This window comes from Anthonomus grandis, chromosome 10, assembly GCF_022605725.1.
Source record: "Anthonomus grandis grandis chromosome 10, icAntGran1.3, whole genome shotgun sequence".
In the NCBI taxonomy this organism is placed as follows: Eukaryota; Metazoa; Arthropoda; class Insecta; order Coleoptera; family Curculionidae; genus Anthonomus; species Anthonomus grandis.
In genome coordinates, this window is record NC_065555.1 from 6486208 (window position 1) to 6502866 (window position 16659).

The 16659-nt window shown below is 27.8% G+C and overlaps 1 protein-coding gene across 5 annotated transcripts in view; it reads left to right on the plus strand.

The window, feature by feature from the left end:
* Positions 1-16659, plus strand: part of LOC126741325 (protein unc-13 homolog B) — a 353601-nt gene that overhangs the window by 3359 nt on the left and 333583 nt on the right. The window lies entirely within an intron of this gene.

The following is a 16659-nucleotide window of genomic DNA, read 5'->3' on the forward strand; positions in this document are numbered from 1 at the left end:
GTCGTTAACCCCTCGCATCCCTTAATTTAAAATTTCATATCAGGAACTACCCAGTCACAGAACATCCGAATGTTCCACTAGATAAAGTGTAATATATAAAATATTCCCTGAACATGATGCGTAATTTATTGTTATGACGAGGCGAGAATCGATATTCTTATCGTCCCGCTATACGTGTTTCCTGTTCCGGATACTGCGGACTGGATGATAATACACCCACACGCTTTTATTGTCTCCCTGTTTTTATTTGGTCTTATTTTGACTGGTGCAAGTAAATTTCAAAAGCCCCTGGTCAGGAATTTTATTTACTTAAGGAAGATCTATAGGGTAAGATCTTCCTGCTCTAAAGCGATGTTAACATTCCGGGAATATTCCGCAGTAAATATTCATATCTGATTAGCATATACTTGGATTTTTATTTTGTTTAAGTTCTATTTTTGGTGGTTTTATCGCCCTCACGGTATATGGAAATTTCACGGTGAAAAAAGTGGTGACTTTCAGCGATTCAAGGTGATCTGATAAGCACTTTGTTTGTGGCTCTTTTGTGCTAGTATTTACTTTACCTCATTTGGTTAAGTAATTTATGGACTTTTAGTGTTTTGAGTATATAGGAGTCCAGTTTTTATTTAGAAATTTTAGTTTGTTTTAAATAGATTTATAAAATTCTTATCAGTTATTCGTCTAAAGAATATTCTGATGAATGCTAGGCTTTTTATTTCATAAGAATATCGCAATTAGTCTTTGAGATATTGGGTTTTAAAGTGAGTGGACACATTTTAAATTTGGCCCTTAGGCACCAATTTTTAAAACCAGGCATATCTCAAAAAATTTTGCTTGGGCTATCTTAAACACTGTTTTTAGTGAACATTCTTCTGAATATTCTATTTTCTATTTCATAGGAATACTCTTATTAGTTTTTGAGATATTAAGTTTCAAAGTGAGTGGTCACATCTTAAACTTAAACCGTAGAACAGCACTACTTAAACCGAGGTATATCCCAGGCATTTGTGCTCGGATTATTTTAAACTCCTTATAATATTTTTGGGAACATTTTTTTCGAATATTCTGTTTTTTATTTTATAGGAATATTCCCATAAGTATTTCAGATATTGGACTTTAAAGTGAGTAGTATCATTTTAAATTTGGCCTTTAGACCCCACTCAGTAAAACAAAATTAACTCTGAAACCTTTACTTAAATTATTTTAAATATTTAACAGGAAAAATAAAAGTTCTTTCGTATATTCCTCTATTTATTTTATAAGAATATTCTCGGTACTTTTTAAGATATGGGGAAATAAAATGAATAGTCATATTTTGAACTTGGCCTTTCGACACCACTCATTTAAACGCAAATAACTGCGAAAGTATTACTCAGAATATTTAGAACATTCAAAAATATATAAAAATATTATTCTAAAATATTCCACTTTTTATTTTATAAGAATATTCCCATTTGTTTTTGAGATATTGAGCTTTGAAGTTGGTGATCATATTTCATACTTGGCTCTTAGACACCACTCCTTACAAACACAAATAACTCCAAAAGTATTACTTAAACTTTTTAAAGCATTCAACGGCATTTAAAGAAATATTCTTTTGAATATTCCAGTTTTTATTTCATAAGAATATTCTTATTATTTTTTGAGATATTGGGTTTTGAAGTTGGTGATCACATTTCATACTTGGTTCTTAGACACCACTCCTTAAAAACACAAATAAGTCCAAAGGTATCACTTGAACTTTTTAGAACATTTAACGCTCTTTAAACAAATATTCTATTGAATATTCCAGTTTTTATTTCATAAGAATATTCTTATTATTTTTTGAGATATTAGGTTTTGAAGTTGGTGATCACATTTTATACTTGGTTCTTAGACACCACTCCTTAAAAACAGAAATAACTCCGAAAGTATCATTTAAATTTTTTAGAACATTCAACGCTCTTTAAATAAATATTCTATTGAATATTCCAGTTTTTATTTCATAAGAATATTCTTATTAGTATTTGAGATATTGGGCTTTGAAGTTGGTGATCATTTTTCATACTTGGCTCTTAGACAGCACTGCTTACCAATACAAATAACTCCGAAAGTATTATTTAAACTTTTTAAAGCATTCAACGGTATTTAAATAAATATTCTTTTGAATATTCCAGTTTTTATTTCATAAGAATATTCTTATTATTTTTTGAAATATTGGGTTTTGAAGTTAGTGGTCACATTTCATACCTGGTTCTTAGACACCACTCCTTAAAAACACAAATAACTCTAAAGGTATCACTTGAACTTTTTAGAACATTTAACGTTCTTTAAACAAATATTCTGTCGAATATTCTAGTTTTTATTTCATAAGAATATTCTCATTAGTTTTTGAGATATTGAGCTTTGAAGTTGGTGATTATATTTCATACTTGGCTCTTAGTTACCCCTTTTTACAAAGTCAAATAACCCAAAAATATTTGCTTGTACTAATTAGAATATTAAACATAATTTTCTAAGAATATTCTTAGGAATATTTCGCTTTTTATTTTATAAGATTATTCCCATTGGTTTTTGAGATATTGAGCTTTGAAGTTGGTGGTCACATTTCATACTTGGTTCTTAGACACCACGCCTTAAAAACACAAATAACTCCTAAGGTATTACTTGAACTTTTTGGAACATTCAACGTTTTTAAAATAAATATTTCATCGAATATTCCACTTTTTATTTCATAAGAATATTCTTATTAGTTTTTGATATATAGGGCTTTGAAGTTAGTGATCATATTTCATACTTGGCTCTTAGACACCCCTTTATACAAAAGCCAAATAACCCAAAAATATTTGCCTGTACTAATTAGAATATTAAATATAATTTTTTAACAATATTCTAAGAAATATTCTTTTAAATATTCCAGTTTTTATTTCATAAGAATATTCTTATTATTTTTTGAGATATTGGGTTTTGAAGTTGGTGGTCACATTTTATACTTGATTCTTAGACACCACTCCTTAAAAACACAAATAACTCCAAAGGTATCACTTGAACTTTTTAGAACATTTAACGTTCTTTAAATAAATATTCTGTCGAATATTCTAGTTTTTATTTTATAAGAATATTCTTATTAGTTTTTGAGATATTGGGCTTTGAAGTTGGTGATCTTTTTTCATACTTGGCTCTTAGACAGCACTGCTTACCAACTCAAATAACTCCGAAAATATTACTTACATTTTTTAAAGCATTAAACGGTATTTAAAGAAATATTCTTTTAAATATTCCAGTTTTTATTTCATAAGAATATTCTTATTATTTTTTGAGATATTGGGTTTTGAAGTTGGTGGTCACATTTCTTAGACACCACTCCTTAAAAACACAAATAACTCCGAAAGTATCACTTGAACTTTTTAGAACATTCAACGTTCTTTAAATAAATATTCTATTGAATATTCCAGTTTTTATTCCATAAGAATATTCTTATTATTTTTTGAGATATTGGGCTTTGAAGTTGGTGATCATATTTCATACTTGGCTCTTAGACACCCCTTTTTACAAAGCCAAATAACCCAAAAATATTTGCTGGTACTAATTAGAATATTAAACACATTTTTTTAGGAATAATGTTAGAAATATTTCGCTTTTTATTTCATAAGAATATTCTTATTATTTTTTGAGATATTGAGCTTTGAAGTTGGTGGTCACATTTCATACTTGGTTCTTAGACACCACGCCTTAAAAACACAAATAACTCCTAAGGTATTACTTGAACTTTTTGGAACATTCAGCGTTTTTTAAATAAATATTCTATCGAATATTCCACTTTTTATTTCATAACAATATTCTTATTAGTTTTTGAAATATTGGGCTTTGAAGATAGTGATCATTTTTAATACTTGATTCTTAGACACCACTCCTTAAAAACACAAATAACTTTAAAAGTATCACTTGAACTTTTTAGAACATTCAACGTTTTTTAAATAAATATTTTGTTGAATCTTCCAGTTTTTATTTTATAAGAATATTCTTGTTAGTTTTTGAGATATTGAGCTTTGAAGTTGGTGGTCACATTTCATACCTGGTTCTTAGACACCACTCCTTAAAAACACAAATAACTCCAAAGTTATCACTTGAACTTTTTAGAACATTTAACGTTCTTTAAACAAATATTCTGTCGAATATTCCAATTTTTATTTCATAAGAATATTCTTATTATTTTTTGAGATATTGGGTTTTGAATTTGGTGGTCACATTGCATACTTGGTTCTTAGACACCACTCCTTAAAAACACAAATAACTCCGAAAGTATCACTTGAACTTTTTAGAACATTCAACGGTATTTAAAGAAATATTCTTTTGAATATTCCAGTTTTTATTTCATAGGAATATTCTTATTATTTTTTGAGACATTGGGTTTTGAAGTTGGTGATGATATTTCATACTTGGCTCTTAGACACCCCTTTTTACAAAGCCAAATAACCCAAAAATATTTGCTGGTACTAATTAGAATATTAAACATAATTTTTTAAGAATAATGTTAGGAATATTTCGCTTTTTATTTCATAAGAATATTCTTATTATTTTTTGAGATATTGAGCTTTGAAGTTGGTGGTCACATTTCATACTTGGTTCTTAGACACCACGCCTTAAAAATACAAATAACTCCTAAGGTATTACTTGAACTTTTTGGAACATTTAACGGTATTTAAATAAATATTCTATCGAATATTCCACTTTTTATTTCATAAGAATATTCTTATTAGTTTTTGAAATATTGGGCTTTGAAGTTAGTGATCATATTTCATACTTGATTCTTAGACACCACTCCTTAAAAACACAAATAACTCTAAAAGTATCACTTGAACTTTTAAGAACATTCAACGTTGTTTAAATAAATATTTTGTCGAATATTCCAGTTTTTATTTCATAAGAATATTCTTATTAGTTTTTGAGATATTGGGCTTTGAAATTGGTGATCATATTTCATACTTGGTTCTTAGACACCACTTTTTACAAACCCAAAAATATTTGCTTGTACTAATTGGAATATTAAACATAATTTTTTAAGAATATTCTTAGAAATATTTCTTTTTTTATTTTATAAGAATACTCCCATTAGTTTTTGAGATATTGGGCTTTGAACTTGGTGATCATATTTCATACTTGGCTCTTAGACACCCCTTCAGCATTTAACGGTATTTAAAAAAATATTCTTTTAAATATTCCAGTTTTTATTTCATAAGAATATTCTTATTATTTTTTGAGATATTGGGTTTTGAAGTTGGTGGTCACATTTCTTAGACACCACTCCTTAAAAACACAAATAACTCCGAAAGTATCACTTGAACTTTTTAGAACATTCAACGTTCTTTAAATAAATATTCTATTGAATATTCCAGTGTTTATTTCATAAGAATATTCTTATTATTTTTTGAGACATTGGGCTTTGAAGTTGGTGATGATATTTCATACTTGGCTCTTAGACACCCCTTTTTACAAAGCCAAATAACCCAAAAATATTTGCTGGTACTAATTAAAATATCAAACATAATTTTTTAAGAATATTTCTAGAAATATATCGCTTTTTATTTTATAAAAATATTACCATTAGTTTTTAAGATATTGGACTTTGAAATTGGTGATAATATTTCATACTTGGCTCTTAGATACCGCTCTGTGTGTTTTTTTAGTTTTTTTAAACTATTACTTATTATCTTGTTGAAAGCATTTCATATTACCTGGATAATTTCAGAAGCAGCAACAAGTTCAAATTGTTCATACTCTTATTATTAAAATCGATAAAATGAACGTTAACTAAAAAAGTATACTAATTTGACAAATAAAAAACACAATGAATTTAACATGTAATTAAGCAAAATTCTGCTGGCCGTCCATGCAACTAAAGGCAGATCCATTTAAACATTATTGATCACATATTGTTTTTTGAACGTTAACCAAACTATTAATCCTGGCAGTTCTAATAATGATAATGGAAAACTGTTATTAAATGATTGCATTGTCATCGGTCCTTGATACGTATGCAAAGTTTAAAGTTGATCAGACTTTTAGAATGTTAAGCTCAAAAATTCCGTTACATACATACATAGATACAACGCTAGCGAATAAAAACATGTTAAAAAAGACAGAAATGTCGGGTAATTGTTAATTTTTGCATTGATTTTTTACAACTGTGAGGTACAAGATGGAAATATTGAAAATTTCTAGAGTCGAAAGACTAAGAAAAATAGACATAAGCGAGGCAGTATTAATAATATGTCCAAAAAAAATCTCTACTTTTTAAACTAATATATTTAATTGTTTTAATTATTATTCATAATGTTAAAGCAAATAACTTTTATGCCTAGTATAAACATCTAATATTGCGATATTAGTCTTAAGAATTTTATATCTTATTCCGACAATAAGGGGATTAAAAAAAACTGTGAGAGGTCCTTAGATGTTTTTTTTTCTCCTTTTTCCTGACAGTTAGTGGAAATCCAACCCGATCAATTTGTTCCATTAGCGGGCAATTCATAAAACATCCTCTTAATGGCATCGGGGTCGTTATCTAATCGGCGATCTATTTATAGTTCGTCATATTTTGCGACTACAACCGCGTTATTTCCGCTCGTATTTCCGCTAAAATCGTTTTGATATATAAGGTAATAAGGTTTCGAGAGGATATTCTGCCGTTTGTGTTTCACGAGAATATTCCCAATATGACTTATATAGGGCACCTGTTAAACCAATAAAGGTTGAAATTGCTCGGGTTTAAGTTTGAGTTCTGCATTATGATGCTCTTAAAGGCGATTTGACTTAAAATTAAGTTTTATTAAGGGTGCGTAATTTTGCCTGAAAATGCATAATTTAATTGGACATGACTGGCTTATTTTTTACTGATGGACATTTTTAGCGGTTCGTGTTTCGTTCATTGATTTTTCCAATAAAAGAACCTCTATTTTTCATTGTAATTCCGTCGAATAAAATACTAAATTGTCCGTTGATTACCCGCCATTAGTAGCAGCATTAAAAACCGAAATTATTGTTCCAGGGAAGTGAATTATTTTGCTGGATTCGCGACATGCAAACGAGAGCTTATTATTCGATTTCAAATGGATTTGTCGGGGTGGAATTTTTGCTTCAAAAAATGACGTTATTCAACATGTCCTCATTTTAAATGAGCCTAAAATTCCCAAAAATGTTCACCCTTACCCCAAGTAAAAATGCATAATTTAATCGAACATGAAACGCTTTATTTTATGATAATTAAATTTTTTGTTTGAGTTAATCCTAATTGCCCTAACGATGTGACGTAATCAATATAACGTTTTTTTTGCGGGAAATTCGATAATCGGAAAGCTCGTTGTTCACCGATTTCGTAACCTGCCTAAGCCGGATTGAATTGTAATTAAAAGCGTAACAAATCGGTTATTAATGAACTTTACCGGCAATTTCCAGGAAATTGCCTTTGGGTCACATAGTACTAAACAGACGATGAATTTTAAGTTAAAAAACCAATTTAAGTGCAAAAAAAGAGATCTGAACTTAAAATAAAAAAGTCCAAAATCTCAAGAGCTGTAGAATATTCTTCAAAAACTTTGAATAAAGTTTAAGATAGTCCAAGCAAAAATTTTTGAGTTATGTGAGATTTTATAAAGTAGTATCTTAAATGTGACCGCTCACTTAAAAAGCCACTATCTCAGAAACTAATAAGCATATGTTCATGACAGAAAATTCAGAATATTCGGAAGAATATTCCTTAAAAATATTGTTTAAGGTTTTAAATAGTCCAAGTAACAATATAGGAGTTATTTGTGTTTTTAACAAGTGATGTCTAAGGGTCAAATTTAAAATGTAACTACTAACTTTAACGCCCATAAACTCAAAAATTAATTGAAATATTCTTATTAAATAAGTAGCGGAATATTTGGAAGAATATTCTTATTCTTGTTCCAATTAGTTTAAGCAAATATTTTTGAGTTACTTGGGTTTATAAGAAGTGGTTTCTAAGAGCGAAGTATGAAATAGGATCTCCAACTTCAAAGCCCAATATCTCAAAAACTAATCGGAATATTTTTATGAAATAAAAAGTGGAATATTCTAAGGACTATTTCTTTAAATAATATTAAATATTCTAAAAAGTTCAAGTAATATTTTAAGAGTTTTTTGTGTTTTTAAGGAAAGATGTCTAAGGACCAAGTATAAAATGTGACCACCAACTTCAAAGCCCAATATCTCAAAACTTAATGGGAATATTCTTATGAAATAAACCGCGAAATATTCAAAAGAATATGTTTTTAAATATTGTTTAATATTCTAATGACTTCAAGAAATATTTTTGGAGCTAATTGTGTTTTAATGAATGGTGTCGAAGGGCCAAGTGTAAAATATGACTATTCATTTTATTATGTCACTAGTCACTTTAAAACGACATAATCTCAAAAACTAATTGGAATATTCTTACTAAACAGAAACCAGAATATTCGGAAGAATAGTTTTTTTGTAAGTATTTTTAAATGTTCTTAATAGTCTAAATAAAATATTCAGTGGTATTAATTGTGTTTTAATGAGTGGAGTCTAAGAGAAAATTTTAAATTGTTACTATTGAATTTAAAACCCAATTTCTTAAAAACCAGCAGAAATATTCTTATGAAATAAAAAGAGGAATAGTCCTAGGAATATTCTAAAAATTATGTTTAATATTCCAATCAGTACAAGCAAATATTTTTGGATTATTTGGGTTTGTAAAGAGTGGTGTCTAAGAGCCAAGTATGAAATATGATCACCAACTTTAAAGCCCAATATCTCAAAAACCAATGGGATAATTCTTATGAAATAAAAACTGGAATATTCAACAGAATATTTATGTAAAAAACGTTGAATATTCTAAAAATTTCAAGTGATACTTTCGGAGTTATTTGTGTTTTTAAGGAGTGGTGTCTAAGAACTAAGTATGAAATGTTACCACCAATTCCAAAGCCCAATATCTCAAAAAATAATAAGAATATTCCTATGGAATAAAAACTGAAATATTCAAAGGAATATTTCTTTAAATACCGTTGAATGCTTTAATCAGTGTAAGTAATACTTTTGGAGTTATTTGTGTTTGTAAGAAGTGGTGTCTAAGAGCCAAGTATGAAATATCATCACCAAATTCAAAGACCAATATTTCAAAAACTAATAAGAATATTCTTATGAAATAAAAAGTGGAATATTTGATAGAATATTTATTCAAAAAACGTTGAATGTTCCAAAAAGTTCAAGTAATACCTTAGGAGTTTCTTGTGTTTTTATGGCGTGATGTCTAAGAACCAAGTATGAAATGTGACCACCAACTTCAAAGCTCAATATTTCAAAAACTAATGAGAATATTTTTATGAAATAAAAACTAGAATATTCGATATAATATTTCTTGAAATACCGTTGATTGCTTTAAAAAGTTCAAGTAATATTTTAAAAGTTATTTGTGTTTCTAAGGACTGGTGTCTAAAAGCCAAGTATGAATTATAATTACCAATTTCAAATCCCAATATCTCAAAAACTAATAGGAGCATTCTTATAAAATAAAAGGCGGAATATTCCTAAGAATATTATTAAAAAATAATGTATAATGTTCCAATTAGTACAAGCAAATATTTTTGGGTTATTTGGGTTTGTAAAGAGTGGTGTCTAAGAGCCAAGTATGAAATATGATCACCAACTTTAAAGCCCAATATCTCAAAAACCAATGGGATAATTTTTATGAAATAAAAACTGGAATATTCAACAGAATATTTATTTAAAAAACGTTGAATATTCCAAAAATTTCAAGTGATACTTTCGGAGTTATTTGTGTTTTTAAGGAGTGGTGTCTAAGAACCAAGTATGAAATGTGACCACCAATTTCAAAGCCCAATATCTTAAAAACTAATGGGAATATTCGTATGAAATAAAAAGCAGAATATTCCTAAGAATATTTTAAAAAAACTATATTTAATATTCTAATTAGTACAGGCAAATATTTTTGGGTTATTTGGCTTTGTAAAAAGGGGTGTCTAAGAGCCAAGTATGAAATATGATCACCAACTTCAAAATCCAATATCTCAAAAACTAATAAGAATATTCTTATAAAATAAAAACTGGAATATTCGACAGAATATTTATAATATTTATTTAAAGAACGTTGAATGTTTTAAAAAGTTCAAGTGATACTTTCGGAGTTATTTGTATATTTAAGGAGTGGTGTCTAAGAACCAAGTATGAAATGTGACCACCAATTTCAAAGCCCAATATCTTAAAAACTAATGGGAATATTCGTATTAAATAAAAAGCAGAATATTCCTAAGAATATTTTAAAAAAACTATATTTAATATTCTAATTAGTACAGGCAAATATTTTTGGGTTATTTGGCTTTGTAAAAAGGGGTGTCTAAGAGCCAAGTATGAAATATGATCACCAACTTCAAAATCCAATATCTCAAAAACTAATAAGAATATTCTTATAAAATAAAAACTGGAATATTCGACAGAATATTTATAATATTTATTTAAAGAACGTTGAATGTTTTAAAAAGTTCAAGTGATACTTTCGGAGTTATTTGTATATTTAAGGAGTGGTGTCTAAGAACCAAGTATGAAATGTGACCACCAATTTCAAAGCCCAATATCTTAAAAGCCATTGGGAATATTCTTATGAAATAAAAACTAGAATATTCAACAGAATATTTATTTAAATAACGTTGAATATTCTAAAAAGTTCAAGTGATACTTTAGGAGTTATTTGTGTTTTTAAGGAGTGGTGTCTAAGAACTAAGTATGAAATGTGACCACCAATTCCAAAGCCCAATATCTCAAAAAATAATAAGAATATTCTTATGGAATAAAAACTGGAATATTCAAAGGAATATTTCTTTAAATACCGTTGAATGCTTTAAAAAGTGTAAGTAATACTTTTGGAGTTATTTGTGTTTGTAAGAAGTGGTGTCTAAGAGCCAAGTATGAAATATCATCACCAACTTCAAAGACCAATATTTCAAAAACTAATAAGAATATTCTTATGAAATAAAAAGTGGAATATTTGATAGAATATTTATTCAAAAAACATTGAATGTTTCAAAAAGTTCAAGTAATACCTTAGGAGTTTCTTGTGTTTTTATGGCGTGATGTCTAAGAACCAAGTATGAAATGTGACCACCAACTTCAAAGCTCAATATTTCAAAAACTAATAAGAATATTTTTATGAAATAAAAACTAGAATATTCGATATAATATTTCTTGAAATACCGTTGATTGCTTTAAAAAGTTCAAGTGATCTTTTAAAAGTTATTTGTGTTTGTAAGGACTGGTGTCTAAAAGCCAAGTATGAATTATAATTACCAATTTCAAATCCCAATATCTCAAAAACTAATAGGAGCATTTTTATAAAATAAAAAGCGGAATATTCCTAAGAATATTATTAAAAAATAATGTATAATGTTCCAATTAGTACAAGCAAATATTTTTGGGTTATTTGGGTTTGTAAAGAGTGGTGTCTAAGAGCCAAGTATGAAATATGATCACCAACTTTAAAGCGCAATATCTCAAAAACCAATGGGATAATTCTTATGAAATAAAAACTGGAATATTCAACAGAATATTTATTTAAAGAACGTTGAATATTCTAAAAATTTCAAGTGATACTTTCGGAGTTATTTGTGTTTTTAAGGAGTGGTGTCTAAGAACCAAGTATGAAATGTGACCACCAATTCCAAAGCCCAATATCTCAAAAAATAATAAGAATATTCCTATGGAATAAAAACTGGAATATTCAAAGGAATATTTCTTTAAATACCGTTGAATGCTTTAAAAAGAGTAAGTAATACTTTTGGAGTTATTTGTGTTTGTAAGAAGTGGTGTCTAAGAGCCAAGTATGAAATATCATCACCAACTTCAAAGACCAATATTTCAAAAACTAATAAGAATATTCTTATGAAATAAAAAGTGGAATATTTGATAGAATATTTATTCAAAAAACATTGAATGTCCCAAAAAGTTCAAGTAATACCTTAGGAGTTTCTTGTGTTTTTATGGCGTGATGTCTAAGAACCAAGTATGAAATGTGACCACCAACTTCAAAGCTGAATATTTCAAAAACTAATGAGAATAGTTTTATGAAATAAAAACTAGAATATTCGATATAATATTTCTTGAAATACCGTTGATTGCTTTAAAAAGTTCAAGTAATATTTTAAAAGTTATTTGTGTTTGTAAGGACTGGTGTCTAAAAGCCAAGTATGAATTATAATTACCAATTTCAAATCCCAATATCTCAAAAACTAATAGGAGCATTCTTATAAAATAAAAGGCAGAATATTCCTAAGAATATTATTAAAAAATAATGTATAATGTTCCAATTAGTACAAGCAAATATTTTTGGGTTATTTGGGTTTGTAAAGAGTGGTGTCTAAGAGCCAAGTATGAAATATGATCACCAACTTTAAAGCCCAATATCTCAAAAACCAATGGAATAATTCTTATGAAATAAAAACTGGAATATTCAACAGAATATTTATTTAAAAAACGTTAAATATTCTAAAAATTTCAAGTGATACTTTCGGAGTTATTTGTGTTTTTAAGGAGTGGTGTCTAAGAACCAAGTATGAAATGTGACCACCAATTTCAAAGCCCAATATCTTAAAAACTAATGGGAATATTCGTATGAAATAAAAAGCGGAATATTCCTAAGAATATTTTAAAAAAATTATGTTTAATATTCTAATTAGTACAGGCAAATATTTTTGGGTTATTTGGCTTTGTAAAAAGGGGTGTCTAAGAGCCAAGTATGAAATATGATCACCAACTTCAAAATCCAATATCTCAAAAACTAATAAGAATATTCTTATAAAATAAAAACTGGAATATTCGACAGAATATTTATAATATTTATTTAAAGAACGTTGAATGTTTTAAAAAGTTCAAGTGATACTTTCGGAGTTATTTGTGTATTTAAGGAGTGGTGTCTAAGAACCAAGTATGAAATGTGACCACCAATTTCAAAGCCCAATATCTTAAAAGCCAATGGGAATATTCTTATGAAATAAAAACTAGAATATTCAACAGAATATTTATTTAAATAACGTTGAATATTCTAAAAAGTTCAAGTGATACTTTAGGAGTTATTTGTGTTTTTAAGGAGTGGTGTCTAAGAACTAAGTATGAAATGTGACCACCAATTCCAAAGCCCAATATCTCAAAAAATAATAAGAATATTCCTATGGAATAAAAACTGGAATATTCAAAGGAATATTTCTTTAAATACCGTTGAATGCTTTAAAAAGTGTAAGTAATACTTTTGGAGTTATTTGTGTTTGTAAGAAGTGGTGTCTAAGAGCCAAGTATGAAATATATCACCAACTTCAAAGACCAATATTTCAAAAACTAATAAGAATATTCTTATGAAATAAAAAGTGGAATATTTGATAGAATATTTATTCAAAAAACATTGAATGTTCCAAAAAGTTCAAGTAATACCTTAGGAGTTTCTTGTGTTTTTATGGCGTGATATCTAAGAACCAAGTATGAAATGTGACCACCAACTTCAAAGCTCAATATTTCAAAAACTAATGAGAATATTTTTATGAAATAAAAACTAGAATATTCGATATAATATTTCTTGAAATACCGTTGATTGCTTTAAAAAGTTCAAGTAATATTTTAAAAGTTATTTGTGTTTGTAAGGACTGGTGTCTAAAAGCCAAGTATGAATTATAATTACCAATTTCAAATCCCAATATCTCAAAAACTAATAGGAGCATTCTTATAAAATAAAAGGCGGAATATTCCTAAGAATATTATTAAAAAATAATGTATAATGTTCCAATTAGTACAAGCAAATATTTTTGGGTTATTTGGGTTTGTAAAGAGTGGTGTCTAAGAGCCAAGTATGAAATATGATCACCAACTTTAAAGCCCAATATCTCAAAAACCAATGGGATAATTCTTATGAAATAAAAACTGGAATATTCAACAGAATATTTATTTAAAGAACGTTGAATATTCTAAAAATTTCAAGTGATACTTTCGGAGTTATTTGTGTTTTTAAGGAGTGGTGTCTAAGAACCAAGTATGAAATGTGACCACCAATTTCAAAGCCCAATATCTTAAAAACTAATGGGAATATTCGTATAAAATAAAAAGCGGAATATTCCTAAGAATATTTTAAAAAAATTATATTTAATATTCTAATTAGTACAGGCAAATATTTTTGGGTTATTTGGCTTTGTAAAAAGGGGTGTCTAAGAGCCAAGTATGAAATATGATCACCAACTTCAAAATCCCATATCTCAAAAACTAATAAGAATATTCTTATAAAATAAAAACTGGAATATTCGACAGAATATTTATAATATTTATTTAAAGAACGTTGAATGTTTTAAAAAGTTCAAGTGATACTTTCAGAGTTATTTGTGTATTTAAGGAGTGGTGTCTAAGAACCAAGTATGAAATGTGACCACCAATTTCAAAGCACAATATCTTAAAAGCCAATGGGAATATTCTTATGAAATAAAAACTAGAATATTCAACAGAATATTTATTTAAATAACGTTGAATATTCTAAAAAGTTCAAGTGATACTTTAGGAGTTATTTGTGTTTTTAAGGAGTGGTGTCTAAGAACCAAGTATGAAATGTGATCACCAATTCCAAAGCCCAATATCTCAAAAAATAATAAGAATATTCTTATGGAATAAAAACTGGAATATTCAAAGGAATATTTCTTTAAATACCGTTGAATGCTTTAAAAAGTGTAAGTAATACTTTTGGAGTTATTTGTGTTTGTAAGAAGTGATGTCTAAGAGCCAAGTATGAAATATCATCACCAACTTCAAAGACCAATATTTCAAAAACTAATAAGAATATTCTTATGAAATAAAAAGTGGAATATTTGATAGAATATTTATTCAAAAAACATTGAATGTTCCAAAAAGTTCAAGTAATACCTAAGGAGTTATTTGTGTTTTTAAGGCGTGATGTCTAAGAACCAAGTATGAAATGTGACCACCAACTTCAAAGCTCAATATTTCAAAAACTAATGAGAATATTCTTATGAAATGAAAACTAGAATATTCGATATAATATTTCTTGAAATACCGTTGATTGCTTTAAAAAGTTCAAGTAATATTTTTGGAGTTATTTGTGTTTGTAAGAAGTGGTGTCTAAAAGCCAAGTATGAATTATGATCACCAATTTCAAATCCCAATATCTCAAAAACTAATAGGAGCATTCTTATAAAATAAAAAGCGGAATATTCCTAAGAATATTATTAAAAAATAATGTATAATGTTCCAATTAGTACAAGCAAATATTTTTGGGTTATTTGGGTTTGTAAAGAGTGGTGTCTAAGAGCCAAGTATGAAATATGATCACCAACTTTAAAGCCCAATATCTCAAAAACCAATGGGATAATTCTTATGAAATAAAAACTGGAATATTCAACAGAATATTTATTTAAAAAACGTTGAATATTTTAAAAATTTCAAGTGATACTTTCGGAGTTATTTGTGTTTTTAAGGAGTGGTGTCTAAGAACCAAGTATGAAGTGTGACCACCAATTTCAAATCCCAATATCTTAAAAACTAATCGGAATACTCTTATGAAATAAAAATAGGAATTTTTCTAAGAATATTCTTAAAAAATTATATTTAATATTCTAATTAGTACAAGCAAATATTTTTGGGTTATTTGGCTTTGTAAATAGGGGTGTCTAAGAGCCAAGTATGAAATATGATCACCAACTTCAAAGCCCAATATCTCAAAAACTAATAAGAATATTCTTATGAAATAAAAACTGGAATATTCGACAAAATATTTATTTAAAAAACGTTGAATGTTCTAAAAAGCTCAAGTAATACTTTCGGAGTTATTTGTGTTTCTACCGGTTGTGGTTGTGTTGTGTTTCTTGCGGTTTATCTACCGCAAACTTATATCATTTAAAAAAAAAATTATACAAACTTTTATATCTAAATGGAGAGTTAGTTGATATTTTATTATTTTAGATATTATGTTCTTAGCAATTGGTATATTATTTATTTCGCTATGTTGATTTTCAATAAGGATTGTCTTGATGAAAAACAATGTTTTTGCAGAAAATATATATTCTAGATCTAATTTAATAAAACTGTTTTTTTAAATTTGATATATAAATATTTAGTATTATTATTTAGTAATGTTTGAGGTTAGTGTGTTCCGTGTTAGTTTTTATAAATGCCGAAAGAAAGATTTTTTAATTCTTTAAATCTTTAAAATCCACAAACATTTAAAGAGCATATCGTTTTTACATTAGGAACGATCCTAAAAAAAACTGGAATTTCTGGAAACAAAATAATGGAAAAACCAATTGTGTTAAGTGCCCAAGAAAAAACACGTTCATCAGTCAAAACTCGTGTGAAAAGAAAACGACTGTAGCACTGTTGTAATGGCAACTAGCGGCATATCTCCGACACATGGAAAAAGCTGCCGTAAATATGGAAATGGAAGTTATGAATTGAAATCTCGCCCTCGCCCTCTGATAAAAGCGAAACATTCAACGTGGATATTTTCCATATGAATGATAAATAAATGGAGGAATATGCTGACCGTAAAAAGTTCAGTTTTTTCAGGAAAAAATCCATGCATAAAGAGATACCCAAAAAATGAAAAATCTCACATTCTGAAGGTCGATATCTTGA